The sequence below is a fragment of the Cervus elaphus genome, chromosome 1, assembly GCF_910594005.1.
Source record: "Cervus elaphus chromosome 1, mCerEla1.1, whole genome shotgun sequence".
Lineage (NCBI taxonomy): Eukaryota > Metazoa > Chordata > Mammalia > Artiodactyla > Cervidae > Cervus > Cervus elaphus.
The window spans coordinates 91,481,422-91,492,766 of record NC_057815.1 but is presented as its reverse complement, the minus strand read 5'-3'; the positions used below and the strand labels follow the sequence as shown (position 1 = coordinate 91,492,766).

At 37.6% G+C, this 11,345-nt stretch overlaps 3 pseudogenes; all 3 read left to right on the top strand.

The window, feature by feature from the left end:
• The first annotated feature begins 1,670 nt into the window (after positions 1 to 1,670).
• Positions 1,671 to 2,612, top strand: LOC122673952 (annotated as a pseudogene).
• Positions 2,613 to 6,935: 4,323 nt separating this feature from the next.
• Positions 6,936 to 7,877, top strand: LOC122673849 (annotated as a pseudogene).
• Positions 7,878 to 10,512: 2,635 nt separating this feature from the next.
• LOC122702737 lies at positions 10,513 to 11,320 on the top strand (annotated as a pseudogene).
• The last annotated feature ends 25 nt before the right edge of the window (positions 11,321 to 11,345 follow it).

The window sequence follows — 11,345 nt, the reverse complement described above, 5'->3', positions numbered from 1 at the left end:
TATTTCATATTCTAAACTTCGTGTGAACATATGACTTGCTATGATGTTTTATTTGCACTATAAACTTCTGTGGTATATCACATGGAATTTGCATGATGATGACAAGAACATATTATTTTTCTGATGGAAGTTTAAGCCTCTCTTGCAGAGTGATCTGGAGAATGGTGGTGGTGGGGGAGGGTGTTGCTGAGCTGGGCCCGGCGGTGGAGCCTTGCTGATCACACTGCCCTTCCGTTAGCTGAGACGCAGCTCAGAAGAGAAACAGCAAAGAAAACATGAAAACAAACACATACAAAAATTGAAAATTAAGAAGCTCAAGGCAGAAAAATACAAATCAAAAGCTAATAGAAACCAAACTGATCAGGAAAGAGAAGCATTTTTCAGAAGAAAGTGCCCTCCGTTACCTAGAGCAATTCTTATCCTGAAAATAGGCTACACAACATATTCTTTGTTTTTGTTGTTGTCTGTTTTACTGTTACTCATAAACCCATAATCTTTAATGTGAGTCAAAAGAAAGAGTCTAAGATTATTTTTTATTTTCACATTGTGGTATTTTAGGATGCTGGATTTGATGTATTAACAAAAATACAAAAAAAAAAAAAAAGGGGTAGCTATCATGTGAATTGATTTGAAATCATCGAATTATTTTGTCTGGTTTTGCTGCTGGAAACGGTGAATTTGAGTGACTTTAAACATTTATTTAGTTATTTATTTTACTGTACAACATTGTATTGGTTTTGCCATACATTGACTTGAATCCTCCATGGGTGTACATGTGTTCCCCATCCTGAACCCCCCTCCCACCTCCCTCCCCATCCCCTCCCTCTGGGTCATCCCAGTGCACCAGCCCCGAGCATGCTGTATCACGCATCGATCCTGGACTGGCGATTTGTTTCACACATGATAATTTACATGTTTCAATGCCATGATCCCGTATCATTCTGCCCTCACCCTCTCCCACAGAGTCCAAAGATTATTCAATACATCTGTGTCTCTTTTGCTGTCTTGCATACAAGGTTATCGTTACCATCTTTTTAAATTCCATATATATGCATGAGTATACTGTATTGGTGTTTTTCTTTCTGGCTTACTTCACTCTGTATAATGGGCTCCAGTTTCATTCACCTCATTAGAACTGATTCAAATGTATTCTTTTTAATGGCTGAGTAATATTCCATTGTGTATATGTACCACAGCTTTCTTATCCATTCATTTGCTGATGGACATCTAGGCTGCTTCCATGTCCTGGCAATTATAAACAGTGCTGTGATGAACATTGGGGTGCATGTGTCTCTTTCAGTTCTGGTTTCCTCTGTGTGTATGCCCAGCAGTGGGATTGCTGGGTCATATGGCAGTTCTATTTCCAGTTTTTTAAGGAATCTCCACACTGCTCTCCATAGTGACTGTACTAGTTTGCATTCCCACCAACAGTGTAAGAGGGTTCCCTTTTCTCCACACCCTCTCCAGCATTTACTGCTTGCAGACTTTTGGATAGCAGCCATTCTGACTGGCATGAAATGGTACCTCATTGTGGTTTTGATTTGCATTTCTCTGATAATGAGTGATGTTGAGCATCTTTCCATGTGTTTGTTAGCCATCTGTATGTCTTCTTTGGAGAAATGTCTGTTTAGTTCTTTGGCCCACTTTTTGATTGGGTCTTTTATTCACAGATGGAATCCAGAGGGAAAAATCAACCAGAGTGGAAACAGACTACATTGGTGGAATTCATCTTGCTTGGCTTCTCTGATATTTCTGACCTTCAAGGATTTCTTTTTGGGATGCTTTTAATCATGTATAGGATTATTATGATGGGAAATAGTCTCATTATCATAATAACCAAGATGGGTCCTTCCCTCCAGACTCCCATGTATTTTTTCCTAGGGAATTTTTCCTCCTTAGAAATATGCTATGTATCAGTCACTGTCCCTGGGTTATTGACAGATCTCAGTAGATAAACTAGAAATATATCCTTTCTGGCCTGTGCTTTTCAAATGTATTTCTTTCTGGTGTTTGGGGTCACTGAGTGCCTTCTTCTGACTGCGATGGCTTGTGACAGGTATGTCGCCATTTGCAACCCTCTGCTGTATGCTCTCCTCATGGACAGTAGGCTGTGTGTCCAACTGGCCACTGGCTGTTGGGTCAGTGGAATTACTACATGCATAGGATTTACTTACCAGATCTCTCTACCCTTCTGTGGCTCTAACCAGTTGAATCACTTCTTCTGTGATGTACATCCAGTGCTTAACCTTGCTTGTGGGGACACTTATATGATTGAGATATTGGTTGATGTGATTGCTGTTCTAGTTGTCACTATTCCTTTTATGTTGATGCTTGGATCTTATGTGAGAACAATTGAGACCATCTTGAAGCTGCCTTCAGCCACTGGGCAAGCCAAGGCCTTCTCCCATCTCATGGTTGTGGCTTTATTCTTTGGATCAGGACTCATTACATATTTAAGGCCAAAGTCCAGTCATTTGATAGGAATGGACAAATTTCTCTCTTTTTTTTACACCATTGCCACACCAATGTTTAACCCTATGGTATATTGTCTGAGAAACAAAGATGTTATGGTGGTTTTGAGAAAATTCCTACTAAATTGGACTGTGATTTAAAAATATTAATTCATAAAATTTGTTTCTTATTCATTACAGTTTCCACTCAATTTCTGTTATTTTCCCATTAGCTGTGACTTCATATTAAAGGTAAATGATCTGTTATTTTTATATCATGTAAACTCTGATGTTATTTTAAATAAAAAATAATCTCAAACTCTATTCAGGGTATTGAAATCTTTGGTATAACACATAGCATTCATTAATGGGTCTTGTGAACTCTTGTTGCTTTTTAGTTTTGCAGAACATTGCCTATGTTTTCTCTTTTCAATGAGATTATTCAACTTTCTTTCTCTAGTCCCAATGTATAGCCTGAAAACTAATAGGCATCAAATTAGCTTTATCAGATGAAAAGACTAAAAGCATGGTGTAGCAGGCCTGGTATTGATAGTTACACTAAAAGATGAGTGTTTGAGAAAAAATTATATTTGAGGCATCATATTCAAGACACAAAATGTTAACTCATTGGCAGTTGTACCTCTGCTGACTGTAGAGAACAATGGGAAGAAGCAAAGATCATTTGTTGCATTTAATTTGAGAAAGGCTTTCCAAATTTTCCATATGTGCTGGTAGGGCATCTTCAGATACTGGTTTCTGGATGTAGTTTTCATGTCAGAACATACTACCTGCATGAGAAGAATATAGTTTTTAGGAGAACCATTATTCTGATTGATAAAGGGTGGCAAAGAGAGATTTTCCAGCCATGGCTGACTCGCCGACCTCTTGGATACAAGATCACTCCTGCAGAGATTTCCTTCAACATAACATGCAAAGAAAGCCTTCCCAAATTTGATTCTCTGGTTTTGACCACTTATTCAGGCTCAAAAATCTTATTATTTTTTTTAATCTTATTTTTAACTCGGTGATTTGCTCTGAATATTCCTTTTAACATTCTATCTATTATAATTTGCTTTGAGATATCCTTATTTTCCTCACTGAAATGGTGACTGAAACCATGAAATTAAAAGATGCTTGCTCCTTGGAAAGAAAGCTATGGCAAACCTAGACAAAGTATTAAAAAGCAAATATATCACTCTGCTGATAAAGGTTCATATGGTCAAAGTTATGGTTTTTCCAGTAGTCATGTATGGATGGGAGAGTTGGACCATAAAGAAGGCTAGGTGCTGAAGAACTGATGCCTTTTAATTGTGGTGCTCAAGAAGACTCTTGGCAGTCCTTTGGCATGCAAAGAGAGCAAACCAGTCAATTCTAAAGGAAGTGAATGCTGAATATTCATTGAAAGAACTGATGATGAAGCTGAAGCTACAATACTTTGGCCACCTGATGGGAAGTGACAACTCACTGGAAAAGACCCTGATGCTGGGAGTGATCGAGTTTAGGAGGAGAAGGGGGCAAGAGAGGATGAGACGGTTGGATGGCATCACGGACTCAACGGACTTGAGTTTAAACAAACTCTGGGAGATGGTAAAGGATGGGGAAGCCTGGCATGCTGCAGTTCATGGGTCGCAGTCAGACACAGCTGAGTGACTGAACAACAGCATAGGATATTAAACAAAGCTCCTTGTGTGTATATATACACATGCACATGCAGGCACACACTCACACACATACTATGACCTTGCTGGTCATCTATTTTGTAAATAATAGTTTGTATCTGCTAATCCTAAACTCCAAATTTGTCCCCCCTACCCTTTTTTTCCTTTGGTAACTATAAATTTGTTTTCTATGTTTGTGAGTCTCTCTGTTTTGTAAATAAGTTCATTTGTATCATTTTTTAGATTCCACATATAAATGATATCATACCATATTTGGATATTTGCCTTTCTCTTTCTGACTTGCTTCATTTAATATGATAATCTCTAGGTCAATCCATGTTGCTGTGAATGGTATTATTTTATTCTTTTTTGTGGCTAATATTCCATTGTGTATATATGTACAATATGTTTATCCATTCATCTGTCAACAGACTTCAAGATTGCTTTCATGCCTTAGCTATTGTAAATAGTACTACTATGAACATAAGGGAGCATATATCTTTTCGAATTATAGTTTTATTCAGATAGATACCCAGGATTGTGATCGCTGGATCATATGGTAATTCTATTTTTGATTTTTAAAGAACTTCAATAAGTTTTCCACAGTGGCTGCACCAGTTTGCATTCCTACCAACAATGTGCTAGGATTCCCTTTTCTCCATAAGCTCTGTAGCATCTATTGTTTGTAGATTTTTTTTGTTTGTTTTTTAATGGTATCTATTTTGACTGGTGTGAGGTGACACCTCATTGTAGTTTTGATTTACCTTTTACTAACAACTCTTGCTGTTGAGCACCTTTTCACGTGCCTGTTGGCCATCTGTATGTTTCCTTTGTAGAAATGTCTAATCAGGTCCTGTCAATTTTTTCTTGGATTGTTTGCTATTTTGCTGTGTTGTTGTTATTGAGTTATATGGGCTGTTTGTATATTTTGGAAATTAAGCCCTTGTCATTTGCATGGTTTGCAAAAGTTTTTACCCCGTCCTAAGTTGTCTTTGCATTTTCCTTATGGTTTCATATGCTGGCAAAGGCTTATATGTTTCACTAGATCTTATTTACTTATTTCAATTTTTATTTCTACTACCTTGGAGAGTGAACTAAGAATATGTTGCCATGATTTATTTATTTCTCTGTGCAAACAGACTCTCTTTATATGAACACCCAGTGTGATTCATTTCTCTTTGTGATTTGTGTTTTTGGTATGGAATATTTGTAGTTTAAATTCTTTGTAAGATCAGAATCACAGACAATTTCAACAAACAAATGTAATTACAGAATTTTAAATGTATGTTTTTTTAAATATATTGTCTTATTTAATCAGAGTAGAGTATTTAAGAGGGTTTTTAAAAAGGGTTGAAGTGAGTGTCATTTTCTTATTTATTTCACTAAATTACTGAGTTGGAATAAAGGTTAAACTCACTGAGACAAGGGGAGGGGTGAACATACATATGAACACACATAAACTCAAACAGAAAAGGAAAAATAATAACTTGGTAGTGGGCTCTGCGCCCTTTTGGAATATGCTAAAGCTATAAGGAAGCAGTTAAACAGCCAATTAAAATTAATATCTTATAAACATTGGGGAAACATTAAGGTAACAAAGAGATCAATAATCACAAGAGGATGCAGGATCCACATCCCGTTCGACTGCATCTAACTGCATGTGATCTTATTTTAACTACCTTTGAGATTAGAGTTTATGCCTTTAGAGGACTGAGGACACAATCAAAACCTGTAATCCCATCCTCATGGTTACCCAAGCCTCTTCAAGGAAGACAAAAGAGAAGGCAGCAATGTGTATATGCTGAGCAAGTGTCTCAGATATTTACGAAGAGGTAATTCCAAATTTCTCTGCTTTTCATTTCATTTAGAAAATGAAAATCTTCATTTCACTTTTGTGCCTCAACTGAGTTATTTGGCTTTCTAATAAAAAAGAAAACAAGAAACTAGACAAGTTAGTAATGGGAAGGATGCTGCTAGGTACTTGGCGCTGCCATTGACTGATGGGGACAGGTACAGTCTGTACTAATCTTAATACATGGCTTTAATTTGATAGTGTGCTTTGCAATGAAAGAGTTGTTTGGTTTAATTTAAAACATTTCAAAATCATGTTTATGAATATGAAAAATGTCAAAATGGTGATTATTTGAAATGGATTTTTTTTACTGCATGGGGAATAGAGAAGTGATTTTCAAGTGTTGATGCACAGATTTTTTTAATTTATTTATTTTAATTGGAGGCTAATTACTTTACATAGATTCTGCAGAATATGCCAAATGGTCCTGAGGAGAAAAATTTGCATTGAGTTAAACTCACATACCTGTTCAGACCATGGGAGAGACTTCAGCTAGAATAGTTTGGTACTTTGCATTTTGGATGTAGGCTAGAAGAGAAAGTATAGTATATATTGCATTTGCAGAAACTGAAGTGAAATATGTGTACTTAGCCCAATAATTTGAGAATCCTTCAACCCAGGTGTATTTTAACATGGAGAATTGTTTAATAAATTCCAATGCTTGTTCTTGGAGAAGGAAATGACAACCCACTCCAGTATTCTTGCTTGCAAAAATCCCATGGACAGAGGAGCCTGGTGGGCTACAATCCATGGGGTCACAAAGAGTCAGACATGACTGAGCGACTAAGAACAATGCTTATTCATCTGTTCACTAATTTTCTTCTTGCTTCACTTTTTCTATATATTATGCTCTGTTATCCTAGATTTATTTTTTTCATGTGTAACTAATTTTATTAGGCCTACTACTTCCTGTAACCTTTTGAGAGGAAAATATTAAGAGTGAATTCAAGGTTAAGCATAAAATTTCTGTAATAAATGGCCAGAAAAAATTATACTTTGCTCACTGAGTTCATCCTGTTGGGTTTGGCAGACTCACTGGAGTTACAGATTACCCTATTTTGCCTTTTTTCTGTGATTTATACACTTACAGTTGTGGGGAATGTTGGAATGATTCTCTTAATCAGAACTGATTCCTGACTTTACACACCCATGTATTTCTTCCTGGCTAACTTGTCCTTTGTGGATGTTTGCTATTCATCCACCATCACCCCAAAGATGCTGGTAGATTTTTTATCAGAGAAGTCCATCTCCTTTGCAGGCTGCTTTCTGCAGATGTATTTCTTTATAGCCTTGGCCACAACTGAATGCATCCTTTTTGGGTTAATGGCCTATGACCGCTATGTGGCCATATGCAACCCTCTCCTTTACCCCTTGATCATGTCCAGGACGGTCTGCCTGAAAATGGCCGCAGGGGCTTTTACAACAGGACTGTTGAACTCCATGGTTCTCACAAGTTGTATAAGCAGCTTTCCTTTCCCCAGTTCCAACGCCATCCATCACTTCTTCTGTGACAGCCCCCCACTTTTTAAGCTCTCCTGTTCTGTTACACACCTGTATGCAAGTATCGTGTCTACCTTTGCTGGTGTGAGTATCGTTGGAAGTCTGCTGGTGATCCTCACCTCCTACTGCTACATTCTCTTCTCCATCTTCCGTGTGCATGCAGGGGCGGGGAGGCGCAAAGCGTTCTCCACGTGTGCGTCTCACCTGACAGCCGTCATCCTGTTCTATTCCACCTCCATCTACACTTATCTGAGACCTACTTCCAGCTACTCCCTGACCCAGGACAAAGTGGCTTCTGTGTTCTACACAGTGGTGATCCCCATGTTGAATCCTCTGATCTACAGCCTCCGGAATAAGGAAGTAAAGAAGGCTTTATGGAATGTGATTACTAGGAAAAGGGTCCCTTCATTGCTGTGATTGATTAATTTTCTGAACTAAATAGAGTATATAGTTTAACTTTCAGAAGCTGGATCAAGCTTATCTTCATTACAACTTAATCTGTATAATCATGTTCTGGTAATGTTCATGGACACGAGTCCTGTTAGGTATAACTTATCAATTTAGGTAAGATCATGAAACTTTTTTTCTAATCAATGTATGTTTTCCTATAGGTTTCTAAAATGTGATTTATTCATAAAGCTGTCTTGGTTATAGAAATAAAGGGTTAAGTATATGGAGATAACTTTTGCAATGTCACATGAATCTAGTTGTGTATTATATTTGTAATTGTCAGCTTTTTTACTGTATTTTTTTTAACATTTATGATTTGGAAAGGGTTGTATATATCACATGTGCAAAAATGCTTTCAATGTAGATTTCCACTTTATTGAATTAGGGCTATAATGCTTAAATTTAAAATCAGTAATATCACTTAACTGCTATAGTAAACATGTGGACTTTCATTTCCTTTATCCCCCAAAACATATACTTATTCATTAAAGAATATATAGGAATTTGTTTAAATGTATTTTGTTTAGAAAACTGCTGTCTGGTTAGAAGGCACCAATTGCAACAGCTTTTCTTCTCTTCACATCTTTTCTTCTCAAAAATTTCCTGTTCTCTCATATTTTCTCTCCCAGACTGATACACATATTATACACAAAGCCGCATGCACACGCAGTCAGCTATAGCAGAGTTTAATCATTGTATAGTTCAAAGTAGGTAGATCTATCTTTGAAGGATAAAACAGACCCATATCCTTTAAAAGAGTCTCATGGATTTCCTGATAATGGAAGTATTCTCCCAGTCACCAATTAAATCCATTAAAGTTAATCCGTATATTATATTAAAGGCAAACAATAATATATAGGTGGAATTGAGTGGCATAGTAGAATTCTAGGGGAAATTGAGTGGGATTCAGAGCTTGCTAAGATGCTAACCACACTGAGAGCTTTTGGAGGGATATTCCCCGTGGCTTTTCCCTTGTCCTTGATGCTGAAATTGCTCCTGAGAGAAGTTGCAATATTCAAGTCATCTGCGATATAACAAAGCAGATCTCATGACCTGTCACACCATCCAGTGCCCTCTGCTGTTCACATCTTCCAGCTGGGTCTGATGAATATTCATGTAGGCATGTAGTCAGAAGTTAGTGTCTCCTTCTAATTTATTTCACTTAAAAACAGAGCCTCCATTTGGCTCAGTTGGTAAAGAATTTTCCTGCAATGCAGGAGACCTGGGTTCGATCCCTGGGTTGGGAAGATCCCTGGAGAAGGAAATGGCAACCTATTTCAGTATTCTTGCCTGGAGAACTCCATGGACAAAGGAGTTCAGCAGGCTACAGACCAGGGGGTCCCAAAGAGTCAGACACAACTGAGTGGCTAACACACTCACTTTCAAGAACAGAGCTAGACTGAAGGTTAACTCCAGCCAGACAAGTGTAGGGGTACACACACACACACAAAGGGAAGGATCATAATTTGGTAGAGGATTATGGAACCATTGGAATAAGCTAAAACTTCAAAGAAAGAGACAATTAAATAGATCTTTTTTTTTTTTTTTAATTTGGCAAGTAGCTTTGAAATAACAGTGAATCAGAAAGTTCCATATAGTGTTTAATCACATCTACTTGCACGTGATCATATTTAAATACTTCTGAGACTGCAGTTTCTGCCTTTAGAGGGTTCATGACACAATCAAAACCTATAATCCAGTCCCCTTGGTTACCCGACCCTCTTTAAGGAAAGCAAAATAAAAGGACAGCAATATGCACATACTCAGAATGTGTCTCAAATTTTTACAACGTGGTAATTCAAAATTTCACTGCTTTACATTTCACTTAAAACATGAAAATTGCATTCTTTATGTTTTTTTGTGTGCCTCATCTGAGTTATTAGGGGTTCTAGTAGAAACAGAAATAATAGACTAGACAAGTTAGTACTGAGAAAAACGCTGTCAAGTACTTGGTGCAGTCTCTGTCATTCACCGCCATAAACAGGCTACCACACGGCATTAATTTGACAGTGTGCTTTGAGAGGTGAACAGTTATTTGTGTACATTAATACACTACAGTATCATCATTAAGATTATGATAGATGTCAAAATATCAGTTATCAGACTGGGCTATTTTTCTTGCTACCTGGGGAACACACAAGTGGTTTCCAAGTGACCATGCATAAATTTTGGATTTGAAGAATATAGAGAGCAGACTTGAGGAGGAAAAAAAATAATAATTTCAGTTAAATTCAAATACCTGCTCAAAGAACAGAAAAAGAACTTCAGCAAGAATAGATCTGTACTTTGCATTTGGATATGGACTAGAGGGGAAAAAATAGATCATAGATGCTGCATTTGAAAAAGAACCTTAGGTAATGGATGTGTATTTAGCTGAGTCATTTGTGGATCCCTCAGTCCAGAATTAATAGAGCCAATTACTTAATAAAATCCAATGCTTATTCGTTTACTAATTCTCCTCTGACTCTGTTTACCATGCTCTGTTGTCCTAGGTTTATTTTCCATATATATTTTACTTTATCATTATTTCTATTTCTGGTAAATTGTGCAACTGGAAATATGCATGCCCAGTTTAAGTTTAAGCATACTGTATCTGTAATCAATGGGCAGAAAAAATTGCACTTCATTCACAAAGTTCATCCTGTTGGGATTAGCAGATACATTGGAGCTACAGGTTATCCCCTTTTGCCTTTTCCTGGTGATTTACATGCTTACAGTTGTGGGAAAAGTTGGGATGATCCTCTTAATCAGGACTGATTCCAAACTTCACACACCCATGCATTTCTTCCTGGCTAACCTGTCCTCTGAAGATGTTTGTTATTCCTCCACCATCACTCCAAAGATGCTGGTAGATTTATTATCTGGGAAGAAGACAATCTCTTTTGTTGGCTGCTTTTTGCAGATGTCCTTCTTTATAGCTTTTGCCACACCAAATGCATCCTTTTTGGGTTAGTGGCCTATGACTGCTATGTGGCCTTAAGCAACCCTCTCCTTTACTCCTTGATCATGTCCAGGACGGTCTGCATAGAAATGGCAGCAGGGGCTTTTACAGTAGGCCTGTTGAACTCCATGGTAAAGACCAGTTATGTGAGCAGCTTACCATTCTGCAGTTTCAACGCCGTCTGTCACTTCTTCTGTGACAGCCCCCCACTTTTTAAGCTCTCCTTTCTGACACACGTCTGCATGAAATCATCTTTTCCACATTTCCTGGTGTGAATATGGTCGGAACTCTGCTGGTGACCCTCACCTCCTGCTCCTACATTCTCTCTCCTAAAGTTGTCATCGGCCTCAACCAGCTGTGGTCCATGATGTTCATCTCGGTCAATAAATATTCATGCAGGCAGGCGGTTAGTAGTTATTTTCTCCTTCTGATTAATTTAACTCAAGAACAAATGTGGAATAAAAGTTAAAATTACTCTTCTAAGGGGAGGGATA